This window comes from Acinonyx jubatus, chromosome F2, assembly GCF_027475565.1.
Source record: "Acinonyx jubatus isolate Ajub_Pintada_27869175 chromosome F2, VMU_Ajub_asm_v1.0, whole genome shotgun sequence".
NCBI classification, from domain to species: Eukaryota; Metazoa; Chordata; class Mammalia; order Carnivora; family Felidae; genus Acinonyx; species Acinonyx jubatus.
Window position 1 is genome coordinate 27,797,304 of NC_069394.1, and position 9,878 is coordinate 27,807,181.

At 34.2% G+C, this 9,878-nt stretch overlaps 1 non-coding gene across 1 annotated transcript; it reads left to right on the forward strand.

Moving 5' to 3' along the window:
- The first annotated feature begins 6,311 nt into the window (after positions 1–6,311).
- Positions 6,312–6,382, forward strand: LOC113600737 (small nucleolar RNA SNORD56). The gene has a single exon (XR_003421846.1). It is a non-coding gene; the product is annotated as a small nucleolar RNA SNORD56 (small nucleolar RNA).
- Positions 6,383–9,878: the final 3,496 nt, after the last annotated feature.

The following is a 9,878-nucleotide window of genomic DNA, read 5'->3' on the forward strand; positions in this document are numbered from 1 at the left end:
TTGGAATGCTTATTACAAACTATAATACCCATAATTAATTTTCCTTCAAACTCTCTCTATAGAAATAGATAGAGTATTATATATATATATACACATATACATATATATATACATATACACACACACACACATATATATATATATATATATATATATATATATACATTTTTATCCATTAATCTTTATTGTAGAGCTAGTTTATTTGTTGGGAAAAATAATTATCTCCCCCTTCCTTACCAATCTACCCATATTGCTTTTATAGCAAGTATCAGTTTTGATACTTCATTTTGAAGCATGCATTCTATTTTGCTGCGTTTTCTTCTGCATTCTCAGGGTAGCATTTACTTCTATAACATTTCCTTTCTTAAGTAATGCCAACTAGAGACCTCCTTAGCCCTATTTGGTTTTTTAAAAAATACATCAGTCTATTCCCTGCTTAAAAAGCATGAAATGTTGTCCATAGCACTTATAATTAATGCCATACTCTTCACGAATGTCTCACACCTCACAGAATGTGTCCCTACCTCTCAGACACTCATTTCTAACCATGCCAAGATTCCTCCAGTTTTTTTAACACACTTAGCTCATTCCAAACTCTGCCTTCTATCTATAATACTCAATCTTCCTGGGAAGATTTCCTTCATTCCACAAAGTGATCAGCTCCTTCTCATGCTTCAGGACTGAGCACAGAAGTCACTTTTATCAGTGAGGTCTTAAAGGACAACATGATATAAAGTAGATCCTCTGTGTTGCTTTGTTGCATAGCATCCTTTTTGTAGCCTTTATTATATTTACCACAATTTCAAACTCATTTCTGGTTTGAATTTATGACACTCTTCAGTTAGATTATAAGTTTCATGAAAGAAACTTGGGTAGGGCTGTCTGTAAGGGGCTGGGTGTTTTGTTGTTTCAACAAACAATTTCATTGATTCACCCTGAGAAATAAATCTCTGTCTAATATGCCAGGTATTATCAGAGTCAAAGTATAACAAGTAAGGCAGCTCATGAATCTAATAACAGCAAAGTTATCTCATCCTTCCTTTAAATATGGAGATTCTAAGTGGAAAAGATTTACAGTTAAAATTAATGGAGCTTTTGGGAAAGATATTCTCAAATCAATAGAAATAGGTGGAAAAGTAATGTGAGAAACATGTTTAGCATATAATGACTATGGCATCACAAACTATGAATACAGTGTTTTTCTTTCTAAATAATAATATACTTCGGTGTAAATTTATTCATATATTGGCTAAAATTTTGAAACAACTGTTCTGATGTTTTTAGATTTCATTTTAATTGTCCAGAATATTTAAGCAGCTGGGGCAAAGGTGAGTCTTATTTTTTGCTTGATTTATCTAAATAATTATCTCAATTTTCCACCTCATTTTCTGCATGTCAATATAACCTTGGGCTATTTCTTTAAGGAGTTATTTGACATAGTGTGACTTTTCCTTCTGCCTTTTAAAATAGAATGTGCCACATTCAGGCTTTCATAATAATAAGTGAAGTGAAGCTTTAGGAATTAGGCAGTTAATATAACTAAGTTTGATAAATGTAATTGGCTAAGCTGGGTAACTGACAAATTTCCATTTTATTTTATACAATTCAGAGGAGTTGGCTTTAACAATCTGAGTTTCGCACATTAGGCTTTCTTGCAAACATTTTTTCCCTATGATTATTCTTAGAGGTTACTATTTAAATGAAAATATACTGGCAGATGTAATAATCAGTGCTTTTTATCCATTTATTCTATTTTAATTTGAAGATATAGATATATAATTTTACATTTGAAAGTTGCCTTATAGCTTCACAGTAGTCTCATGGCAGTAGTTTATCTAATACTATTATTTACCTATTATGGTGGAGCAGACAGGTACAGTGATGACTTTCCAGCTCAGAATTGCTTCCTTACTTCTAGGCGTGATGCTAATTGTAGTAAAGTGATTAATTTTCCCTAATATTTACTTTCTCAGTATTATGGAATTATCTGTCTAGGCTCTTTACAATTTTACATAGGAGTGCTTTTGACTACAGTATGCAGAATATATTCCCTGTCCCATTCAGATTGCTCTTGGCCATATGATTTGTTTTGGCCAGTAGAAGGTTAGTGATGTGATGAATGTGATGAAAATAGATGCCTTATGTGTGCTTAGGTGATTTGGCTTAGACTCTTATGGTTCCGCCATCTTGTATTTCTCCCATCTCTGTGAGAAGAGCATACTCTTGCCACTAGTCCCAGGAAGAGATATGTGGAATAGAACCCTAATGGACTCACAGCCTAGAGCTAATTAGCGAATTTCGTTTTACCCACTGATCAAAGAACAAGAAAAATAAATGTTTCCTGTTATAAACCACAAAGTTTGGGTGTTGTTGCTATTCATCTTTAATGCAACAGAAAACTGACTAATATAAATATATAAGATTGCAACTTTAGTGGCAATGTATGTATAATGAGACTATCTCTTTCTTGATGGTTTTTCTAGTTCTGGAAATCCCACTCCAAGTGAGTCTTAGTACAAAAAAGAAAACAAGAAAGCTATCTGTGACTGTCATTTAAGTATCATCTATTATAAAAGTTAGCAACTTGACTGTTCACCACATAACCCTATATACATTCCATCCACCCAAAACCAAGAACACCACACCATGAAGGACACCTACGATATGAAGAAAAAATTACAAAAGAATTCATTAATTTAAAAAGTTGAGGACTTCTGCTTCTGAGAAAAATGAGTAAAGTACTTTTTTTTTTCTTTTCCCTCCACTACATACAACTATAAATCCTGGATATTCTATGTGAAACTAACATAAGAAGATTCTGAGAGGTAAAGAGAAAAAGGTAGAGTGATGAGAGACATAAAAACCCAAGTAATGCATGATTATTGGTTCCTGGCTTTTCTTTTTGTCTCATATTTTCCAAACTTGGAACTGAAGAAGCTGCCACTTGAGAATACCATCACATAGAGGCAAACAAAACACTCCTCGAAAAGTCTGCATCTTTAGCCAAAGATCCAGAAAAGGGACAAATTGATAAAACAGAAACTTTTAGGAAAAAATAAAGCTTTACTCTAGTTAAGTAGCACATGTCAGCAAAGTTCAAGTGGGATCTTAGATTTCCAGCATCACCACACCGTGACAAAGCTTCCCAACTCCCCCAGTGGGGTGGGGTGAGGGAAGACCTAATTGGGAGCCATGTCTTTCAATCCTACCAGGCAATAATAAGGCCACTCTTGATTTTATGGGGATTATAAGAGAAGCTTGGATTTCTAAACCAATATCAATAATGAGGCACTCCTCCTCCCTGCTGTTAATGTCACAAAAAGCCAGGAGAGAAAGACAAATACCATATGATTTCACTCATAGTGGGATTGAAGAAATAAAACACATGAGCAAAGGAAAAAGAGAGACAGAGGGAGGTCAAACCAAGAAACAGATTTTTAACTACAGAGAACAAATTGATGGTTACCAGAGGGGAACTGGCAGAGGATAGGGGGGATGAGTTCAATAGGTGATGGAGATTAAGGACTGCACTTGCAACAAGCACTGGGTGTTATATGGAAGTATTGAAACACTGAATTGTACACTTCAAACTGATAATAAACTGTGTGTTAACTAAGTGGAATTTAAATTAAAAACTTACAAAAAGAGAGAAAAGGCCAAGGAAGTGTCAAAAATTTTAATTCTACCCATGAGTTATGAGGCCACTTTCCCTGAAGGGTATCCATGAGATATAAGAATGATGGGCTACTGGGGTGCCTGGGTGGTTCAGTCGGTTAAGTGCCCAACTTCGGCTAGGTTCATGATCTCCTGGTTCGTGAGTTCAAGCCCTAAGTCAGGCTCGCTGCTGTCAGCACAGAGCCCACTTTAGATTCTCTGTCTCCCTCTCTCTCTGCCCCTCTCCTATTCATACTCTCTCTCTCAAAAATAAATAAAACCTTAAAAAAAAAGAATGATAGATTACTAATTTTTCCAGTCAAAAGATTATCATTGGAGGCCTAATGAGGAGCCAGAGACCTCCATAAGAAAGAGTATCCTTTTTTGTGCATTGACAGAGACTGGGCAGACTCTGGTTTCTAATCTTTCTGGTGGTAATGAGTCAACACATTCCCTTTATCTGGGAGGAGCATCATCAAAGGAAATCAACTAAAACAGAAGCCTTAAATAAGGCCCAAAGTCTCATAATACATCAAGTATGTCCAGACTTTAATAAACAATTCCTTGTCATACAAAGAACCATAAATATCTCAAACTGAATGAAACAATGAAATCAATAAAGGCCAACACTAGGATCATGAAAATGTTAGAATTGTCCGACAAAGAGTTTAAAGCAGCAATCATAATAATGTCATGATGAGAAGGTACAGAAAAGTTCTCAAAGTAATTGAAAAATAATTGTCTTAGCAAAAACATAGCATCTCAACAAAATATAATAGCAGATAAAAACAATAAAACTCAATGGATAGACCCAACACTAGAATAGACGAGACACAGCAAAAAATCTGTGAACTTGAAAATAGAAAACAGAAAGACGGAAAATAATGTGAACAGTGCCATAAGGACCACTGGAACCACAATAAAAGTTCTAAGACTTGTGTAATTAAAGTATTAGAAGAAGAGAAAGAGAATATGGCTGCACAAATTACTCAAAGACTAATGGCCAGAAATTTACCAAATTTGGCACAATACTTAAACCTTATAGATTCAAGAAGCTGAACAAATGTTAAGAATAAATTCAAAGGAATCCACACCAAGATACATCATAGTCAAACTTTTGAAAACTCAAGACAAAGAAAAGAGTCTGGAAAGCAGTGAGAGAGAAATGACACCTTACCTATAAGGGGAATATAGTTCAAGTGACAGGGGATTTCTCATTAAAACCCAAAAAGGCCAGAGGAAGTGGCACAATATTTTTCAAGTGTCAACTCAGAATCCTATAGCAAGAAAAAATATCCTTCAGGATTAAGAGGAAATCAAGACATTCTCACAAGGTAAGAGATTTTTTTTCCCCAATGGACCTACCCTAGAAAATGGTTAAATAAAACTCTCTAAACACAAAGGAAACAATGAAATAAGGAAAGTTGAAACCTAAGGAAGGATAAAAAAATATGGCAAACAAACTTAGAGTTAAATACAACAGCTTTTCCTTCTCTTCTGGAGTTAAGTTTTCTTTGACTGTTGAAGCAAAAGTAATAACATTTCTTGGTATGGATGCTAAAGTATATGGAAGAATATTAAAGATATTTATATTATAAATGGAAAGGGTAAACTGACATAAAGCAATTAAAGTTTCTACACTTACTCTAACTGGCAAAATGGCACCAGTAGACTGTGTATGTATGTACATAGTACAGCATATGATGCAATCACTATAAAAGCTGTACAAAGTGTCAAAGAGAAATTTCCCTGGATTCTGGTTAAAAATGACAAGGAAGGCTTTCTTTCAGGACTGTTGCAATAGGGAGAGAGACTAATGTAGTAAGGGAGAGAAATTGATTTCATTTATGTTGAAACAAAAAATGAAGATTTTAAGCAATTGTGTAAGCTATTAGGAAAGTACTACAGGCTGTTAGGAAGAGATACAGAAGGGAATAGAACACACAACCAAGAAACATTCCCATACAAATATTCCTAACAGATTTTTGCCAAAAGTGTAAAAAAAAACCCTCAGTGGAAGCCAGGTAGATTTTTCAACCAGTGGTGTTGGAGGAGTTAGACATTTGTAGATAAAAGAGTGAACTTAGACCTTAATCTCAAATGTTATACAAAAATTGGATAATAGGCTTAAAATAAATTTAAAATATGATATGAAAAATTATAAAACTTTTAGGAAGAAAGCACAAAAGTGAAACACCTATATTTAAATTTTTTTTACATTTATTTATTTTTGATAGAGAGAGACAGAGCAACAATGGGGAAGGGGCAGAGAGAGAAGGGGACACAGAATCTGAAGCAGTCTCCAGGCTCCAAGCTGTCAGCACAGATCCCCAACGTGGGGCTCGAACTCACAAACCATGAGATCATGACCTGAGCCAAAGTCAGACACTTAACTGACTGAGCCACCCAGGAGTCCTGAAACACCTATATTTAGGACTAAATTCTTTGACTTTATCACAAAAATATAATCCACAAAAAGAAAAAAGTGCATGCAGTGGGATACCATAAAAATTAATAATTTAGCTGTGTAAGACCCTTTTAAAAGGATGAAAAAACAAGCACTGCACTAAAATATTGATAGTCAAGTATTGACAAAAGACTGGTATCTAAAATGTGTAATGAAATCTCAAAATCAATAGTGAAAGCAGAGGAAAAAACTACAGTGATAACAATATTTTTGGTTAACAACAGTTCACCTAGTGAATATTGATATTTTGGGTCTGAGTGAAGAAATAAGAGGGGGGAAAAGGAGGTTAAGGAAAGGGAAAAAACCCCACAAACAAACCAGTTAGAAGATGAACATAGCCATGAAGAGAATTTTCACCAAAAAGAATATACTGATGTTAAACAAGTACATGAAAAAAATGTTTAACAGCATTAGGAAATAGGGAAATACAAATTAAAGCCACAGTTGGATACCACTATACACTTACCAAAATGGATAAATGTAATCCTTGAGACAACATCAAATGTTGGCAAGGATGTGGAGAAACTGGATCATTCATATATTGCTGGCGGGAATGTAAAATTGTACAGCCACTGTGGAAGATAATTTGAGAGTATACATTTTATAAATTAATAATAATAATAATAATAACAATAATACAATGTAACTACCATATGACTCAACAATTATACTCCTGGACATTTATCCCAGAGAGATTATGTTTACATTAGAATATGCACACAGGGTGGGGCGCCTGGGTGGCTCAGTTGGTTAAGCGTCGGACTTCAGCTCAGGTCATGATCTCACAGTTCCTGGGTTGGAGCTCTGCACGGGGGCTCTGTGCTGACAGCTCAGAGCCTGGAGCCTGCTTCGGATTCTGTGTCTCCCCCTCTCTCCACCCCTCCCCTGCTTGCACTCTGTCTGCCTTTGTCTCTCAAAAATAAATAAATGTCAAGAAAAATTTTTTTTAAATTGGACACAGGGGCGCCTAGGTGGCTCAGTCGGCTAAGTTTCTGACTTCTGATTTTGGCTCAGGTCCTGATTTCATGGTTTGTGAGATGGAGCTCCACATCAGGCTCTGGGCTGACAGTGCAGAGCCTGCTTGGGATTCTCTCTCTCCCTCTTTCTCTGCCCCTCCCCGCTCATGCTTTCTTTTTCTAAAAATACATAAACTTTTTAAAAGATTTGCACACAAACATTTATCGCAGCTTTATTTGTAATAGCCAAAAACTGGAAACAAGCTAGATGTCCTTTGATAGGTGAATAGTAAACCCACTATGGTACATTCATACCATGAAATACTGTTTAGCAGTTGTTATGGGCTCAGCTGTATCTCTCCCATATTCATATGTTGAAGCCCTAAACCCCAATACCTCAGAATGCACCCGTATTTGGAGATAGTGCCTTTAAAGAAATGAGTAAATTAAGTTAGGCTATTAGGGGGGCCCTAATCCATTCGTCCTTTTATAAGGAGGAGGAAATTTGGACAATTAAAGAGACATCAGACAAAAGACCACGTGAAGACATGGAAAATGTAGCCATCCGCAAGCAAAGGGAAGAGACCTTAGAAGAAACCAGATCTGTTGACAATATGTTTGGTAGAAAAATAATTTTAAAATTGGAATTATTTATGGAACTATACTATTAGTCCTGTATGCTGCCAGAAGTCATTAAGTGACTTGGTTGGGAAGATTTATCTACCATGGATTGTTTCTGAGAAGTGCTGGATTTCAGCAATACCAAAGAGTAAACAGAGAAGAGAAGCTCAGTCCAGGAAACTGTTTCCAAGCCAGTAGAGAAGTGAAGGGAGTTCCAGGAATCAGACGTACGATGTACTTAGGGTGGTTACAGTCCTGACAAGAGCAGGGATAGACAGGTCTTAGAGTTTAAAAAAGAAAAAAAAAAAAAAGGCCTGTGAAGAAAATGAAATTCAGTAGATCAAATCATATAATAAAAAGCTTGAGAAAAAATTTTGACACAGGTAAAAAATATAATATAAGCCAATTTGAAATTTTAGGGAGAAAAGAGCAGCCATATTGAACAGTGGTTAAAAGTATGGGATATTGAGCTAGACTGCTGACTTCAAGTACTGGTTCTGTACCTAGTAGCCACAGGAAATTAAGTAGGCAAGCTTCCTAAATTCCCTGTGCATCAGTTTCCTCACACGTTAAAAAAAAAAAAGTAGTACTGATAAAAATAGTGCTAATTCACAGTTTCTTTGGAAGATGAAATGAGTTAATCAGTTTATAGCATATTGAAAAATGGCTGGCATAAAGCAACCACTAAATAAATGTAGCATTATCATTTTAGCGACTGTTGATAATATCAGAAAGAAAATGTAAAGTATATGATACTCCTTGACTCTGCAATATATTATGAATTATATTTTAAATTTGAACCTTAGAATATTAAACTTGAATTTTAAACTTTATTATTCTAGGGATAAGGCATGCAAGACTGTTCACTGGCTTCCATGTTTTATCTGCAAATAAATGTAATAGACATAGTGAAGTTCATGACCATTGTAGATCGTTTTCATTCATATAATAGTTTAAAATAGATTAAGCTCTAAAAAATGTCAAATTTGAAGATGACTTTTGAGTTTTATTTTACCTCTTCATCCACGGTTCCCACATTATTTAAATTTCCCTGTTAATAATCTATGCCTTTCCTCTTATGCAAATAAAGCAAACAGGCCTAAATTTGAAGAAAATACTGTCATAAATATCGATAATATAAAAGTAAAAAGAAATAAAAGAGTGAAGTATTGTAATACATTGAAGGATAAAGATTACAATTAGAATTAATGAAAAGTAAAGGCCTTAGCATATCATTACATTGTTCGCATTCTATTTGAGAAAAAAAAATTATTTGAAAATATAAGAGACATCTAAAGCAACTTGAGAGAAAAAAAGTGGAAGAAAAATAAAGCACATAGAGGGGAGAAAAGGTATATTTGTTGGGGTAAATAATATAAAATTTTCTTATAGAAATTTCTCTAATATGATGGGTGAGTGATGTTATCTCTGATTGAAATGGTAATATTGAAATAATATCAAAATTTGCAAGTGGAAACAATGGAATGATTAGAAATTTGATGAATCTAGAAAATATACAGAGAAAATGTAACAGTAAGTTAATTAATCATTCAAAATAAAGATTAAAAGAATAAAGAGAGATATGTCGATTATTACTCAAAAGGTGAATAAACTAAACCTTTCTTTAAAAATATCTGACTTTCTAGTCAAATTGGGTTAAGAGATAGAAAGAACTTTATTCAATTTATAAACAACAATACCAATAACAACAAAAACAATAACAATGACTGTACAAGCCACACTTTACAAATAGCATAAATCAACAAACTATGTATAAGCAATATAGGAACTTAATATACAATGAAAAAACTGCTAGAAATGCAAGGGGATCCTAATAGAAACAGATGTAATAAAACAAAAAAAATGTGAAAGCATGAAGGATTATATTTAAAAATTGTTCCAGGAACTAATTAATACGATAGCATACAAAGTTTTACCTTGCAAGAAGAGATATGTGTATGCATGTGTGAATATATGAGTATCTTTGAAATATTTTCAAAATTCAGTCATGCATCAACTCTTGTAATCCAGTTCAATTAGAGATAGCTTTTAAATACAATTGTGGTTGCATGAAATGTATTCAGCATTTCAGTAATTGTTACATTACACATTTATTTTATTGGCATTATATCATTAAATTTTTTTTAAAGCAGTAGAGAAATCTTTGTACCCTGATCCAG